This window comes from Xenopus tropicalis, chromosome 8, assembly GCF_000004195.4.
Source record: "Xenopus tropicalis strain Nigerian chromosome 8, UCB_Xtro_10.0, whole genome shotgun sequence".
Classification (NCBI taxonomy): domain Eukaryota; kingdom Metazoa; phylum Chordata; class Amphibia; order Anura; family Pipidae; genus Xenopus; species Xenopus tropicalis.
Window position 1 is genome coordinate 142,007,401 of NC_030684.2, and position 17,222 is coordinate 142,024,622.

The 17,222-nt window shown below is 52.2% G+C and overlaps 1 protein-coding gene across 1 annotated transcript in view; it reads right to left on the minus strand.

Moving 5' to 3' along the window:
• arhgef2 (Rho/Rac guanine nucleotide exchange factor 2) overlaps positions 1-16,848 on the minus strand; it is a 107,766-nt gene extending 90,918 nt beyond the window's left edge. The window contains exon 1 of the mRNA XM_031890300.1: positions 16,633-16,848. The gene's annotated coding sequence lies outside the window, so the exon portion shown is untranslated. The remainder of the gene's footprint in view (positions 1-16,632) is intronic.
• Between the last annotated feature and the right edge of the window lie 374 nt (positions 16,849-17,222).

Below are 17,222 nucleotides of genomic sequence, written 5' to 3' on the forward strand. Positions count from 1 at the left end.
CTGTAGCTTCTCGGGTAGATTTTCCCCAATATATAACTAGACTGTAAGCTCCTTGACACAGGGCGTCCCATTATACCAGTAGCTGTAGCTTCTCGGGTAGATTTTCCCCAATATATAACTAGACTGCAAGCTCCTTGACACAGGAAGGCGGCTGGACTGTAAATGCTCTCTCTGGGAGAGATTCCATGACCCCACAATAGAGCGCTAGACAATCCATGGGAAAGTCCTCTCACTGTTGCTGTCTCACCTGCAGTCCCACAGTGAGTGCCGAGCATGTCTCCCATAAAGATCCCATTTAGGAGCAGCCGGCGGCCATAAAGCCACAGACCTTTGATCCAGCCCTTCCCAGTATCTCCCTGCCTACACAATCCCTGCACAATAAAGCGCATTTGTTTGGCAAGTTTATGAGTGGAGGATATCGGCGGGGGGTTTATGGGCCCCTGTTACCTGGACCATTTTGCATTTTATAGGATTTTTTTCCCTTTCTTGCTCACCCCCTGGAAATGGGGGTGCAACTGCCCAGGAACAAAACCCTGGGAAAATAGGGTTACGCCTTCGTAAACATGGCCGCTCTCTGGGTCCTAATGCAAATTCACTCCTGATAAGTAGGGCGCCATGGCAACTAACGATTCTCCATTCTCCTTTAGTCTAAAAACTACTGCTTACATGTGGCCCTGTACACTCATTATATTAACTCAATGAACCCTTATCCCCCAGAGCTTACAGTCTAATCCTCATATGATATAATAGTCACTAAATTTGCTCAGTAGAAATAACCCATAGCAACCAAGAAGATATTTGCTTTTAAACAGGTGACCAATTATACCACTAGAGTGTAAGCTCCTTGGGGCAGGGTCTCCCATTATACCACTAGAGTGTAAGCTCCTTGGGGCAGGGCCTCCCATTATACCACTAGAGTGTAAGCTCCTTGGGGCAGGGTCTCCCATTATACCACTAGAGTGTAAGCTCCTTGGGGCAGGGCCTCCCATTATACCACTAGAGTGTAGGCTCCTTGGGGCAGGGCCTCCCATTATACCGCTAGAGTGTAAGCTCCTTGGGACAGGGTCTCCCATTATACCACTAGAGTGTAAGCTCCTTGGGGCAGGGCACCCATTATACCACTAGAGTGTAAGCTCCTTGGGGCAGGGCCTCCCATTATACCACTAGAGTGTAAGCTCCTTGGGGCAAGGTCTCCCATTATGCCACTAGAGTGTAAGCTCCTTGGGACAGGGTCTCCCATTATACCACTAGAGTGTAAGCTCCTTGGGGCAGGGCCTCCCATTATACCACTAGAGTGTAAGCTCCTTGGGGCAGGGTCTCCCATTATACCACTAGAGTGTAAGCTCCTTGGGGCAAGGTCTCCCATTATGCCACTAGAGTGTAAGCTCCTTGGGACAGGGTCTCCCATTATACCACTAGAGTGTAAGCTCCTTGGGGCAGGGCCTCCCATTATACTACTAGAGTGTAAGCTCCTTGGGGCAGGGTCTCCCATTATACCACCAGAGTGTAAGCTCCTTGGGGATAGGTCTCCCATTATACCACTAGAGTGTAAGCTCCTTGGGACAGGGCCTCCCATTATACCACTAGAGTGTAAGCTCCTTGGGACAGGGCCCCCATTATACCACTAGAGTGTAAGCTCCTTAGGGCAGGGCCTCCCATTATACCCCTAGAGTGTAAGCTCCTTGGGACAGGGCCTCCCATTATACCACTAGAGTGTAAGCTCCTTGGGGCAGGGTCTCCCATTATACCACTAGAGTGTAAGCTCCTTGGGGCAGGGCCTCCCATTATACCACTAGAGTGTAAGCTCCTTAGGGCAGGGCCTCCCATTATACCACTAGAGTGTAAGCTCCTTAGGGCAGGGCCTCCCATTATACCACCAGAGTGTAAGCCCCTTGGGGCAGGGTCTCCCATTATAAAGAAAAAAAAGGTTCCATAGCAGATAACAGATAAAACACCATTGTATTCCACAGAGTTTCTCTGTTAGTTGCTATGCCACCTGGCTGCCCCCGGGGCTACACAGCATATTATAGTTTAATTACTTTGATACATTTTTTGGTGTTACCGTTCCTTTAATGCTCAGCTCTCTTATGATTGGACTAGAATTAAAAATTGCACCATATTGCACCCACAACATGCCTAGGGCCACGGCCATCCATCTCACAACATGCCTAGGGCCACGGCTGTCCATCTCACAACATGCCTAGGGCCACGGCTGTCCATCTCACAACATGCCTAGGGCCACGGCTGTCCATCTCACAACATGCCTAGGGCCACGGATGTCCATCTCACAACATGCCTAGGGCCACGGATGTCCATCTCACAACATGCCTAGGGCCACGGCTGTCCATCTCACAACATGCCTAGGGCCACGGATGTCCATCTCACAACATGCCTAGGGCCACGGATGTCCATCTCACAACATGCCTAGGGCCACGGCTGTCCATCTCACAACATGCCTAGGGCCACGGCTGTCCATCTCACAACATGCCTAGGGCCACGGATGTCCATCTCACAACATGCCTAGGGTCACGGCTGTCCATCTCACAACATGCCTAGGGCCACGGATGTCCATCTCACAGTTTTCCCAATCTGTATTTTAAAGGACAAATAAACTATCCCTTTTTATCAGCCCTAAGGCACAGGGTCTGCTTCCCAGAAACGGGGTTCGGGGGGGCTATATTTCAAGGAAGGCTATTGGATGTAACACTATCCAGCCGTCACTGAGTCTGACTCCTCCCCATCCATGTAAAAGTGTCGGCGGAATCCTGTGGTTTATCCGTGGAACAATGCAACAAAAGCGTCGTGGGTGTGATCCGAAATGTCTGCAGCCTTTGGTATCAAAGGGGGGGGGGGGACAAAGGCTCTCAGCGCTCGGGTTTGGGTCACCTTCGGCCGTGATACTGTGCCCACCCCGTTACTGGAACGGCCAATTAAATGGAGCAGGACAAAGGCCGCTGGGCACCTGATCTGAATGCCACTGGGGCTATAGATAAAGGAAGAGAGAGATACGACGTAATGCATTTGGGGGCCAAGAATAGGGGTGCCCAGTGCTTACATGCCATGGCCTCCTTAGAGTGGCAGCTGCAACAGCCAATCACGCAGAAACACACCAGTGGGTTCCCTGGGTATCTGGGGGTAGGTACGGCGGGTTCCCTGGGTATCTGGGGGTAGGTATAGGGGGTTCCCTGGGTATCTGGGGTAGGTACAGTGGGTTCCCTGGGTATCTGGGGGAGGTATAGGGGTATCTGGGGTAGGTACAGTGGGTTCCCTGGGTATCTGGGGTAGGTACAGGGGTATCTGGGGTAGGTACAGTGGGTTCCCTGGGTATCTGGGGTAGGTACAGGGGTATCTGGGGGTAGGTACGGCGGGTTCCCTGGGTATCTGGGGGTAGGTATAGGGGGTTCCCTGGGTATCTGGGGGTAGGTACAGTGGGTTCCCTGGGTATCTGGGGTAGGTACAGGGGTATCTGGGGTAGGTACAGTGGGTTCCCTGGGTATCTGGGGTAGGTACAGGGGTATCTGGGGTAGGTACAGTGGGTTCCCTGGGTATCTGGGGTAGGTACAGGGGTATCTGGGGTAGGTACAGTGGGTTCCCTGGGTATCTGGGGTAGGTACAGGGGTATCTGGGGTAGGTACAGTGGGTTCCCTGGGTATCTGGGGTAGGTACGGCGGGTTCCCTGGGTATCTGGGGGGAGGTACGGCGGGTTCCCTGGGTATCTGGGGGGGAGGTACGGCGGGTTCCCTGGGTATCTGGGGGGAGGTACGGCGGGTTCCCTGGGTATCTGGGGGGAGGTACGGCGGGTTCCCTGGGTATCTGGGGGGAGGTACAGTGGGTTCCCTGGGTATCTGGGGTAGGTACGGCGGGTTCCCTGGGTATCTGGGGGGAGGTACGGCGGGTTCCCTGGGTATCTGGGGGGAGGTACGGCGGGTTCCCTGGGTATCTGGGGGGAGGTACGGCGGGTTCCCTGGGTATCTGGGGGGAGGTACGGCGGGTTCCCTGGGTATCTGGGGGGAGGTACGGCGGGTTCCCTGGGTATCTGGGGTAGGTACAGGGGGTTCCCTGGGTATCTGGGGTAGGTACGGCGGGTTCCCTGGGTATCTGGGGTAGGTACGGTGGGTTCCCTGGGTATCTGGGTACATAATGTCCCTAGGATATAACCAGCTTTACAACATAATTGATTTCCAGCCTAACAGCAAGATTACAGTCTTTTTTTTAATTATGTCTTTAAAGTTCCTGCATTTACTAAGGCAAACTCCATACTTTCTGTCGGAGCCCGCGAGTTTCCAGTGAATCGTCATTTCTATTCGGACGGAGGAAGAGGCCTCGAGGTGACAGTCTGCGTTCGCCAGTCACTTTGCTGTAAGACGGGCGGGGGCAGTTTTTTTTTCATAGCTACAGGGAGATTAATGGAATTATTATGTGTTGTTGAAAATCCGGTTCTGGGGCAGTGACATCAGCCGCACACAGAGCTTCTCCACCACAATCCTGCATTCAGGCACACTTTACTGCTGCGCTGCAAGTTGGAGTGATATCCCCCCCCTCCCCCCCAGCAGCCGATCAGCAGAACAATGGGAAGGGAGCAAGATAGCAGCTCCCAGTAGGTATCAGAATAGCACTCAATAGTAAGAAATCCAAGTCCGGCTTGGGACTCCTCCAGTTACATGGGAGTAGGAGAAACAATAGGTTAGCTGAAAGCAGTTCTAATGTGTAGCGCTGGCTCCTTCTGAAAGCTCAGACTCAGGCACACTTTACTGCTGCGCTGCAAGTTAAAGTGATATCCACTCCAAAGCTTTAAAATAGCTTTACCACAATCATGTCCCACTGGAGAACGTCCTGGGAAAAGCTGCTCAGCCCTTCTGTTAGGAGCCATTAGTCCACCTTATGAAATGTAGAGACATGGTGGAGCGGACAAGGCCCTGATACATTGCTGGGACAATCCAGAAGACTCCTGGCTGGATCCATCATCAACATCATCATCAAGCAACCCACAGGCCTCAGTGGGCAAGGGAGCCCAGTACCTGATTTTGGGCAGCTTTCTTCTTTCAGATGTTCTAGGAAGTCCTATAGCTTCAGGTCCAAGTGTGAGCAACCAATGAAAGCCCTCCAGCTATTCCGTAGAGTCCATCTTAGTGTGTGGTCAGCTCCTCCTCTATTAAACCAAGTCAACCACATGGAAAGTACTACGTTAAGTCTTCAGGAAAGTCTATAGAAAGTGTATGCCACTGGCAGAAAACTGCAGAAATCTTGAGAAGATGGCGGCCAACGTTAGGTCCATGTGTCCTGCTTTAGGTTCTGAAACTATTCCAGTCTGACACCACTATTTGCGATGAGAAAGGTTCCATTAATCTGACTGGTCCCAGGGCAAACACAGAGAATTACAGCCCATTCCACTTCCACACAAGCTGAAGACATCTCACATACGCAGATGGAGCTAATGGGCCAAAATGATCACTTTGAGAGCAGCTGTCCCACTGAAGGTCCTTTGTGGACCTTCAATTACTTCTCTTCCCCCGGCTGCTAAAGCTGCATAGCTACATACAAATAACTGGCCACTATATGGAAACAGTTGGGCAGCATTGCCTTAGACCTCTTTGATCCAGAGGTTAAAGTTGCCCTACACGAGACATCTATGGAACTTTCCGGGTTGTCACTTTAGTACGATTGGTGCCTGCCAATTATTTTATGTACACACTTTCAAACCTGCCCAACTGATTATCTAACCGATGTGTGATGAAACATTGCTAGATGTGCGATTGTTCTACCCTTACGATAATTTGTCTGGTTTGGTGGATCGAACTGAAACTGGTCATTAAGATGCCCATACACCTTCGGGTGGGCGATATCGAGAGAATCCAGGCTAATTCGTGTATAGGCAAAGTCGGTCCGGGACCGCATCAACGAGCCGATGCGTTCCCCGATCCGACTAGATTTTCTAACCTGTCCAATCAAGATCTGCCCGATTTCAGGCCAGATATCGGTCGGGCAGGCCGGTCGGTAGTCCCCATACACTGGCCGATTAGCTGCCAAATCGGTCTAAGGGACCCATATCGGCAGCTAGAATCAGCCTGTGTATGGGGACCTTAACGATAACTGGTCATTAAGGAGAGGAAAATCTTAACGTGTATGGCCAGCGATGTCGCCAAGCGAGCGGATCTTCTCCTGATATCCCCACGTACGGGTGGCCGATATCAGGAGAATCCAGGGTAATTCGATCGTTTGGTCCTGGGGCCAAACGATCGAATTATGAAGACGGGCATAAAGTCGGTCCGGGGACCACATCAACAAGCCAATGCGGTCCCCGATCCGACTAGATTTTCTACTAGATTGGCTGATTTCAGGCCAGATATCTGTCGGCCGTGTACGGGGACCTTAAAGGTGGCCACACACGTGGCGATTTCCGATCTTTTGTGTGACTGATCGTTGCAATCGGCCACTAACATTCAGGGCTGAAACGGCAGATAAGGAGGTAGAAACAATAGGATTTCTACCTACTTCTGCCGATTCAGCCCTGAAGGCAGATTTTGATCAGGTGCCTTCTATGGCGCCCGATCAAAATCTTTTAACGAGGTTTCGTACGATATTATCGGTGCGTGTATGGCCAGCTTAAGGGAGGGGACGCTTTAGTCTTTTTCCTTGGAAACACCCATATCTCGATGCCATATCATATAATGCCGCGGGAGACAAAGAGAATGGCCGAACCTAATGAGGGGGTAATCAAGTAAGCTGCTCAGCTGCAGTAGACTAGATGGGCGGGTAGATTACAGATCTGAGATTCCATTGTTCAAGTGCAGCCCAGGTGACTGATGGGATCTTATCTCCACTCCTGCCCCTAAGCCTGTCTTCTTCCCACTGCTTCAATGCAGTTACTTCCGCTCTTCAACGAGAGCTACTACTTGCCAAGTTCCTTCATCGTTCCCAAATCTAATCCTGCCATAAAGTCGTGGCACTGTGCTTATCAGCCAGAAGATACGCCCAAACTAAAACCACACATTGTTCTCAGGAGTTACGCTGCCAAACACCCATTATACTCCTAATGAGTAAATCTCTAGCCACATCCAACAGTTTGTCATTATGGGTGAACCCCCACATCAACATTAACCCATATATTAATGGTAATAAATGAAATAACTTAAGGTGCCCATGCACGGGCCGATTCTAGCTGCCGATATGGGTTCCGTGTATGGGCACTACCGACAGAAATCGGCCACATCTCGATCGGGCAGGTTAAAAAATCTAGTCGGATCAGCGACCACACCGACTCGTTGATGCTGTCCCTCAACCGACTTTGCCTATACCCGTCGTAATTCGATCGTTTGGCCCCATTTTTTTAACCTGCCCGATGTTGCTGCCCCTACACGGGCCGATAAGCTGGCGAATCGGAGAGATTGATATCAGCAGCTAGAATCGGCCCGTGTATGGCCACCTTTACTTTCCAGCCCCAACAAAAGCTTGAGGAGACTAAAGCCAGCCATGCACGTTTAGATTTTAGTCTTCCTCCGATGAACGTTCGGATATCGGCCGTACTTTTAAATGCAACAATCTGAATCTAAAGGTCCCCATACACGGGCTGATTCTAGCTGCCGATATGGGTCCCTTAGACCAATACAGCAGCTTATCGGCCCGTGTATGGGCACTACCGGCGGGCCTGCCCGACCTATATCTGGCCTGAAATCGCCCAGATATCGATCGGGCAGGTTAAAAAATCAAGTCGGATCGGGGACCGTATCGGCTCGTTGATGCGGTCCCCGAACTGACTTTTCCTATACCCGTCGTGATACGATCGTTTGACCCTGGGGCCTGGATTTAGCCTGGATTCTCCCGATATCGCCCACCCGTAGGGAGAAGATCTGAAGGTGTATGGCCACCTTAACAGTCAAACTAAAATTGTAGGATAAAGCCTTTAAAATACAAATGGGAGGATGCTCTGAACATGAAATAGTTGGCAGACGCCAATCGTACCAAAGTGACTCCCATTGTAGGTCCTCGACTAAACGACCAATCGCCATGGTAAGAAAATTATCGGGACGATAATCTGGAGCCCACAAACAGTCCAAACCTATCAGCAAGCTTAACTTTTTGAAGCTTCAAACCTCTTCATTGTCCTATCACATGATAGGACAGGGTAACAATATACCAATCCCTTTATGTGAAACCTGCTATCCATTTATTTCCTCTTCATAATCATCTCTTTGGGGAAGCTATGGAACCCTATGGAAACTACTATCCCTGAACAGATAATACACCATGGCTTGGTCTCATAAAACTATTTGTCAAGTGACAGGAAAGCTAACAATCCCCAGTGTGGCTATTTGTGGCACGCAATAAAGATGCCCCAAGTAATCTAATAAAGTTTAGGGATTCAGGGATAACTTTGTATGCACTGGGGCCCAGTGGTTAACTGTGTGTCTTCAGTCGTTGCTAAAGTAGAAATCCTACAGCTACAGTAGGTGCCCCCAACCTTTGGTTATTTGGTAGTCCCTATGTAACCTGGCAGCCTACAGGAGGTTCTGTTTCTCCAAGCTAAAAATTCAAAAATGAGCACCAGTTTGAGGCCACTGGGAACAACACGTTGCTCGCGAGCCACTGGTTGGGGATCGCTGACCTAAAGTGTCACCGTCACCTTCTTGTCTTAAGGTGGCCATACACGCTAAGATCCGCTCGCTTGGAGAAGTCGCCAAGCAAATAGATGTTCTCCCGATATCCAAACGATCGAATTAGAACAATGGCTATAGGTGTCTGTCGGTTCAGGGACCCCATCAACGAGCCAATGCGATCCCCGACCCGACTAAATTTTTAAACCTGCCTGATTTCAGGCCAGATGTAGGTCGGGCAGGCCGTCGGTAGTGCCCATACACAGGCCAATAAGCTGCCGAATAAGTCTAAGGGGCTGATATCGTCAGCTACAATCGGCCGTGTATGGCCACCTTAACTTTCTCAATCTCAACCTAATCTCGTCATCTTGACCTACTGTCTATCATTCCAAACCATCACCATATTGCAATACAGTCACCATATTGCAATACAGTCACCATATTTCTCTACTGTCTCCATCTAGCCCTACTGTCTCCATCTAGCCCTACTGTCTCCATCTTGACCTACTGTCTCCATCTTGACCTACTGTCTCCATCTTGACCTACTGTCTCCATCTTGACCTACTGTCTCCATCTTGCCCTACTGTCTCCATCTTGCCCTACTGTCTCCATCTTGACCTACTGTCTCCATCTTGACCTACTGTCTCCATCTTGCCCTACTGTCCCCATCTTGCCCTACTGTCTCCATCTTGCCCTACTCTCTCCATCTTGCCCTACTCTCTCCCCATCTTGCCCTACTGTGTCTCCATCTTGCCCTACTGTCTATCTTTCAAAACTATCAACATATTACAATACAGTCATCATATTGCTCTACTGTCTCCATCTTGACCTACTGTGTCTATCAACACCATATTGCTCTATTGTCCTCAACTTGCCGTACTGTCTCATATTTCTCTAGATATACCATTAGGATTAATGTTTAAATAGAATAAGAAACTACCATACTGACTGCCCTGGCTCAAGTCCACCCACTAAAATAGCAGTACCCCTAAAGGCCACAGTAGATGGTGCTTTTGTGATTGTCTATGGCCGGAACTGATTCATATATTTATATGGAATTATATAAAGATTCACCATTTTGGGTAAAAAGGGAAAACCACATCCTGATGATTTACTAGAAGAGAAACTAAATGCTCCTAATTAACATTTTTTTAAAAGCTGTAGATCCTGCCCTAATCTTTCATGTACCTTTGGGATCAGCTCGGGGCTGTACTGGAGCAGAAAGGAACCTCGCGCAGATCCGAGGGCTGGATGCCGGCAGTTACAACCGAAACTGACTTCTCTGTTAATTCCTTCTTATCTGCTCAGCGGCTGATCAGCCGGAAAAGCCTCAACCATCAGGGCTGCTTGCCCACTAGACAAGAGGGTAAAGCAGTTCATAAACACTGAAAAGAACCAGAACTGTAGGATCAGGGACATTCAGATCCCGGACTACAGGTGCCTCAGAAGGCTAAGATGCTCGCTTGTTGCTAGGATCAATGACCCTGGTAACTGGGCATGAGTGTAAATGACAGTACGAATGGGCCTAAATAGAAACACATGCAACATTAATAATAAAAAAAATTACATGTAACTCAAAATCAGCCTTTTTTCTGGTTACCAGGGTCACTGTTCCTAGCAAACAGATGGCCCTTTGCATTTGTGAGAGGAGAGTGGCCCATTAACTGACCTGGAGATCTACTCTGCTTTGACCTGGAGATTCTGCTCTGTTTGTCTTTCCCAGGTTCCTTATCTGTGCCGATATATTGTCCCTGTAGTTACAAGGCTGCTTTATTGTGACCGGCCCGTATATATGTCACTGTCTCAGCCGGAATGCCCAGCGCTGAGGGGAGGAGCCCCCAGAAAAACACATACACGGTATTTACTAAGCAAATGCCTGAGAGCTTTTCCATCACGTTGACGTGGAGCTAATGGCAATAACCTGTACCCGGGCCTCTCATTAGGGGAAACTAGGGATGGGTTTTATTGGTTCCCTGGCTAATCGGGTGGGGTACACAGTCAGTCCCTCCCAGTGCAGTAGGTACAGTGGGTTCCCTGGGTATCTGGGGTAGGTACTTTCTGTGCAGGGGGGAGGGGGGATACAGAGTCAGTCCCTCCCAGTGCAGTAGGTACAGTGGGTTCCCTGGGTATCTGGGGTAGGTACTTTCTGTGCAGGGGGGGAGGGGGGATACAGAGTCAGTCCCTCCCAGTGCAGTAGGTACAGTGGGTTCCCTGGGTATCTGGGGTAGGTACTTTCTGTGCAGGGGGGGATACACAGTCAGTCCCTCCCAGTGCAGTAGGTACAGTGGGTTCCCTGGGTATCTGGGGTAGGTACTTTCTGTGCAGGGGGGGGGGATACACAGTCAGTCCCTCCCAGTGCAGTAGGTACAGTGGGTTCCCTGGGTATCTGGGGTAGGTACTTTCTGTGCAGGGGGGGGATACACAGTCAGTCCCTCCCAGTGCAGTAGGTACAGTGGGTTCCCTGGGTATCTGGGGTAGGTACTTTCTGTGCAGGGGGGGGGGATACACAGTCAGTCCCTCCCAGTGCAGTAGGTACAGTGGGTTCCCTGGGTATCTGGGGTAGGTACTTTCTGTGCAGGGGGGGGATACACAGTCAGTCCCTCCCAGTACAGTAGGTACAGTGGGTTCCCTGGGTATCTGGGGTAGGTACTTTCTGTGCAGGGGGGGGGGGATACACAGTCAGTCCCTCCCAGTGCAGTAGGTACAGTGGGTTCCCTGGGTATCTGGGGTAGGTACTTTCTGTGCAGGGGGGGGGGATACACAGTCAGTCCCTCCCAGTGCAGTAGGTACAGTGGGTTCCCTGGGTATCTGGGGTAGGTACTTTCTGTGCAGGGGGGGGATACACAGTCAGTCCCTCCCAGTGCAGTAGGTACAGTGGGTTCCCTGGGTATCTGGGGTAGGTACTTTCTGTGCAGGGGGGGGGATACACAGTCAGTCCCTCCCAGTGCAGTAGGTACAGTGGGTTCCCTGGGTATCTGGGGTAGGTACTTTCTGTGCAGGGGGGGGGATACACAGTCAGTCCCTCCCAGTACAGTAGGTACAGTGGGTTCCCTGGGTATCTGGGGTAGGTACTTTCTGTGCAGGGGGGGGGGGGATACACAGTCAGTCCCTCCCAGTGCAGTAGGTACAGTGGGTTCCCTGGGTATCTGGGGTAGGTACTTTCTGTGCAGGGGGGGGATACACAGTCAGTCCCTCCCAGTGCAGTAGGTACAGTGGGTTCCCTGGGTATCTGGGGTAGGTACTTTCTGTGCAGGGGGGGATACACAGTCAGTCCCTCCCAGTGCAGTAGGTACAGTGGGTTCCCTGGGTATCTGGGGTAGGTACTTTCTGTGCAGGGGGGATACACAGTCAGTCCCTCCCAGTGCAGTAGGTACAGTGGGTTCCCTGGGTATCTGGGGTAGGTACTTTCTGTGCAGGGGGGGGGGATACACAGTCAGTCCCTCCCAGTACAGTAGGTACAGTGGGTTCCCTGGGTATCTGGGGTAGGTACTTTCTGTGCAGGGGGGGGGGATACACAGTCAGTCCCTCCCAGTGCAGTAGGTACAGTGGGTTCCCTGGGTATCTGGGGTAGGTACTTTCTGTGCAGGGGGGGGGATACACAGTCAGTCCCTCCCTCCCAGTGCAGTAGGTACAGTGGGTTCCCTGGGTATCTGGGGTAGGTACTTTCTGTGCAGGGGGTATACACAGTCAGTCCCTCCCAGTGCAGTAGGTACAGTGGGTTCCCTGGGTATCTGGGGTAGGTACTTTCTGTGCAGGGGGGGGGATACACAGTCAGTCCCTCCCAGTGCAGTAGGTACAGTGGGTTCCCTGGGTATCTGGGGAAGGTACTTTCTGTGCAGGGGGGGAGGATACACAGTCAGTCCCTCCCAGTGCAGTAGGTACAGTGGGTTCCCTGGGTATCTGGGGTAGGTACTTTCTGTGCAGGGGGGGGATACACAGTCAGTCCCTCCCAGTGCAGTAGGTACAGTGGGTTCCCTGGGTATCTGGGGTAGGTACTTTCTGTGCAGGGAGGGGGGATACACAGTCAGTCCCTCCCAGTGCAGTAGGTACAGTGGGTTCCCTGGGTATCTGGGGTAGGTACTTTCTGTGCAGGGGGGGGGGGGGGGATACACAGTCAGTCCTCCCAGTGCAGTAGGTACAGTGGGTTCCCTGGGTATCTGGGGTAGGTACTTTCTGTGCAAGGGGGGGGGGATACACAGTCAGTCCCTCCCAGTGCAGTAGGTACAGTGGGTTCCCTGGGTATCTGGGGTAGGTACTTTCTGTGCAGGGGGGGGGATACACAGTCAGTCCCTCCCAGTGCAGTAGGTACAGTGGGTTCCCTGGGTATCTGGGGTAGGTACTTTCTGTGCAGGGGGGGGGATACACAGTCAGTCCCTCCCAGTGCAGTAGGTACAGTGGGTTCCCTGGGTATCTGGGGTAGGTACTTTCTGTGCAGGGGGGAGGGGGGGATACACAGTCAGTCCCTCCCAGTGCAGTAGGTACAGTGGGTTCCCTGGGTATCTGGGGTAGGTACTTTCTGTGCAGGGGGGATACACAGCCCCAGGGCAGTAGGTACAGTGGGTGCCTTGGCTATAGAGGGACAGGCCGCTATGTGTGGGAGACTGAGCCCGGCTTTGTTACTGAGCCGCACTCAGATCCAGAGAACCATGTAACCTGGAAGGCACAATTATTCCCTTCACAAAACATGAAACATAACAATACGTTGCATTCTGCCAAATTACCCTTCTGGGTATCACTTGCCAACACCACATGAAGATATTGGGGGGGGGGTTGCAGGGAGTAACTCCCAGCAGGCACAGACTCCCCGAGAGCAGTGGAACAATGTGCTGCGGGTCAGTAAGTTCCTGTAACGCTGGGAGCCGGGGGGGGGGGACGGGAGGCAAACAAGGCGGAACACTGAGCGCCCAATGTGTATCCAACTCTTCCCTACTCGCAATTAAAGGGCAAGTTATTTCACAAATACCGAGCAGTAATAAATACATAAGAAAATAATTAAATGTCTGCCCTACCACCTCTGCCCGTAGGTTGTGCCATGCATCAACTGCTTTCATTCGCACTTACTGGAGTCAGAACCAGCAGTGCAGAGAATACACAGAAACCCAGCGTTCAGCAATAATAAAAGGGGCAGGTTCACCTTTAACTTTTAGTACGTTATAGATTGGCTAGTTCTAAGCAACTTTTCAATTGGTCTTCATTACTTATTTCCTATAGTTTTTAATTATTTGCCTTCTTCTGTCTCTTTCCAGTCTTCAAATGGGGTGTCACTGACCCCGGTAACCAAAAACTATTGCCATGTGAGCAGGGTCGGACTGGGGGGTGAAGGGCCCACCGTGGCTCCTATCCTAGGGGCCCTGCAGGTGCCCCCAGCCAGACGTGTCCCCTAACCCCCCCCCAGCCAGGCGTGTCCCCTAACCCCCCCCCAGCCAGGCGTGTCCCCTAACCCCCCCCCCAGCCAGGCGTGTCCCCTAACCCCCCCCCACAGCCAGGCACGTCCCCTAACCCCCCCCCCAGCCAGGCGTGTCCCCTAACCCCCCCCCACAGCCAGGCACGTCCCCTAACCCCCCCCCCAGCCAGGCACGTCCCCTAACCCCCCCTTCAGCCAGACGCGTCCCCTAACCCCCCCTTCAGCCAGGCGCGTCCCCTAATCCCCCACAGCCAGGTGCGCCCCCTAACCCCAGCCAGGCACATCCCCTAACCCCCCCACAGCCAGGCACGTCCCCTAACCCCCCCCCCCAGCCAGGCACGTCCCCTAACCCCCCCTTCAGCCAGGCGCGTCCCCTAATCCCCCCACAGCCAGGTGCGCCCCCTAACCCCAGCCAGGCACGTCCCCTAACCCCCCCTTCAGCCAGGCGCGTCCCCTAACCCCCCCTTCAGCCAGGCGCGTCCCCTAACCCCCCCTTCAGCCAGGCGCGTCCCCTAACCCCCCCTTCAGCCAGGCGCGTCCCCTAACCCCCCCACAGCCAGGTGCGCCCCCTAACCCCCCCACAGCCAGGTGCGCCCCCTAACCCCCCCACAGCCAGGTGCGCCCCCTAACCCCAGCCAGGCACATCCCCTAACCCCCCCACAGCCAGGTGCGCCCCCTAACCCCCCCACAGCCAGGTGCGCCCCCTAACCCCCCCACAGCCAGGTGCGCCCCCTAACCCCCCCACAGCCAGGTGCGCCCCCTAACCCCCCCACAGCCAGGTGCGCCCCCTAACCCCCCCACAGCCAGGTGCGCCCCCTAACCCCAGCCAGGCACATCCCCTAACCCCCCCACAGCCAGGCGCGTCCCCTAACCCCCCCACAGCCAGGTGCGCCCCCTAACCCCCCCACAGCCAGGTGCGCCCCCTAACCCCAGCCAGGCACGTTCCCTAACCCCCCCACAGCCAGGTGCGCCCCCTAACCCCAGCCAGGCACGTCCCCTAACCCCCCCACAGCCAGGTGCGCCCCCTAACCCCAGCCAGGCACATCCCCTAACCCCCCCACAGCCAGGTGCGCCCCCTAACCCCAGCCAGGCACGTCCCCTAACCCCCCACAGCCAGGTGTGCCCCCTAACCCCAGCCAGGCACGTCCCCTAACCCCCCCAGCCAGGTGCGCCCCCAAACCCCCCCCAGCCAGGTGCGCCCCCAAACCCCCCTCACAGGGCCCCCCACCCAACGTCCTCCTCAGAGCACGTAAATTTGACGCGTCAGGGGAGGAGTGGTCGGGAGGGGGAGCACCGGCAAGGGTCGGGTCTGGGCCGCCGGGGTTTTTCCCAGTGTCCCATTGGCCCAGTCCGACCCTGCCTGTGAGGCTCCAGTTTTACTATTATTGCTTTTCGTAACTTTCTTTTCTATTCAGGTTCCTCACCTATTTACATACCAGTCTCTCATCCAAACCACTCCCTGGTTGCTAAGGTAACATGCACCCTAGCAACCAAATAGCTGCTGAAACTCCAAAGAGGAGAGCTCCTGAACTGGAAATAAAATAACTCCAAATAATAAATAAATCAAGACCAATTGCAAATTTTCTCAGAATATTACTAAATTACTGGGAAAAAAATAAAGAAAAAAGGTAGAAACGTGTTCCTTTCTACCCCAAGCAACAACCGCGGAAGCATCTATATTTCTATATAATTTTGGCACAGAACTGGGGTATAATTAGTTATTATTATCATCAACGTATCCTATTAAGCTGTACAATAATTACTGGTTTCTGCTATCTGCCGTATAGCGATAGGACTTGCGTCAGCCATGGGGAGGTAGTGGGTGCAGTTCCCCGTGCGCGGGCAGAGGAGGCTCAGATGACACACAGGTGCTGAGCAGGGAGCCTGACGTGAGCAGTAATGTGAGATAAGATATGGGGGGGGGGGGGAGTGATTTAAAGAACCTGCTATTGTACTTTATGGCAGCGCTGTAACAAAGGGGTAACGGCTCCGTCACTACAGTAACCTGCCGGCTTCCCTGACGTAACCATTCGCTCCGTGGCTGCGCCGCTATTTGCAGTTCAGCTGCAGTTCCCTAAACCTGAACAGGGCAGTGCGCTTGGCCTTTAATTTCCTATAATAGTAATGATCCAATACTCCCCTCTGTTACCGGCATCAAAATCCTGGTAACAGACCATTAAAGTTCATTTTGAGCTTAATTTCCCCTTTAACCCAGCCCTCGGGTACTTGGTCTCTAACACAAAGTCCAGGCTGACTTCTCTCTCTTTTTTTTTTTGCCATAACAATTGCCTACGACAGCAACCAATGCATCTCGACAGCAACTAACCCAAAGAGCTTACAATCATATGTGCTATAATAGAGCAGTATTATTAATAATCTACTTCCCCACAATTCATAGGGAGGAACAATGTTACAAGTAGAACCGTCCAATCATAAAGTCTTTTTTAATATGATTAAAGAAATGTGGGACTCATCCTATGTAATTTAACCAGTAACAGCCCCCCCCCCCCAGTCTGAGCAAAGCTTCTCTTTGTAGCAATAATACTTAATGAAATGAGTCGGTGTAGCACAGGAAGGGTTAATGAGCCGGCACCCAAGTGATTAACCCCTTGCGCACCCCCCAAGCCCGTCACCCACCTGTGAGAGTAATAGAATCCGTTCCAGGGGACAATCCACACCCAGATCCTGGATCCCTGCAGCGAGTAGAGCCCACAGCCTGCGCAGCACTCACCCGGCCCGACTCATTCCCCCGCTTGCCGGCCCCTTTTGTCCATATTCCAAATTTCTTTTTTAATTCTTTTTAATTTCCCAGCTGTGATTTCCTCACTCTCCCTTTCTCCCGGCTGTATCCAGCAATCTCTGTATCCTGAGCCAAAGTGATCTCTCCTTCCCCTCTTCTCTATCCCTCCCTCATGGACTAATCTGCCCCCTCTCTCCTCCTCCTCTTCCTCCTCCTCCTCCTCCAGCTCAGGTTGGATTCTTGACAAGGCGACTAATCTTCATTGATTTAAACTTTGCTCTTCCCTGAATAAAGTGGAAATAGGCAGGGGAACTTCCAATATATATATATATATATATACATTTACCCAATTTTCTGCATGATACTTACCAAGGAGATTTCTGCTAGATTGTAAGCTCTTGCGGGCAGGCCCCTTGTTACATACTCATATATCTCATCTGGGAACTGCCACTTACACTGTGACCTACAGCACTTATATTTGCCTATT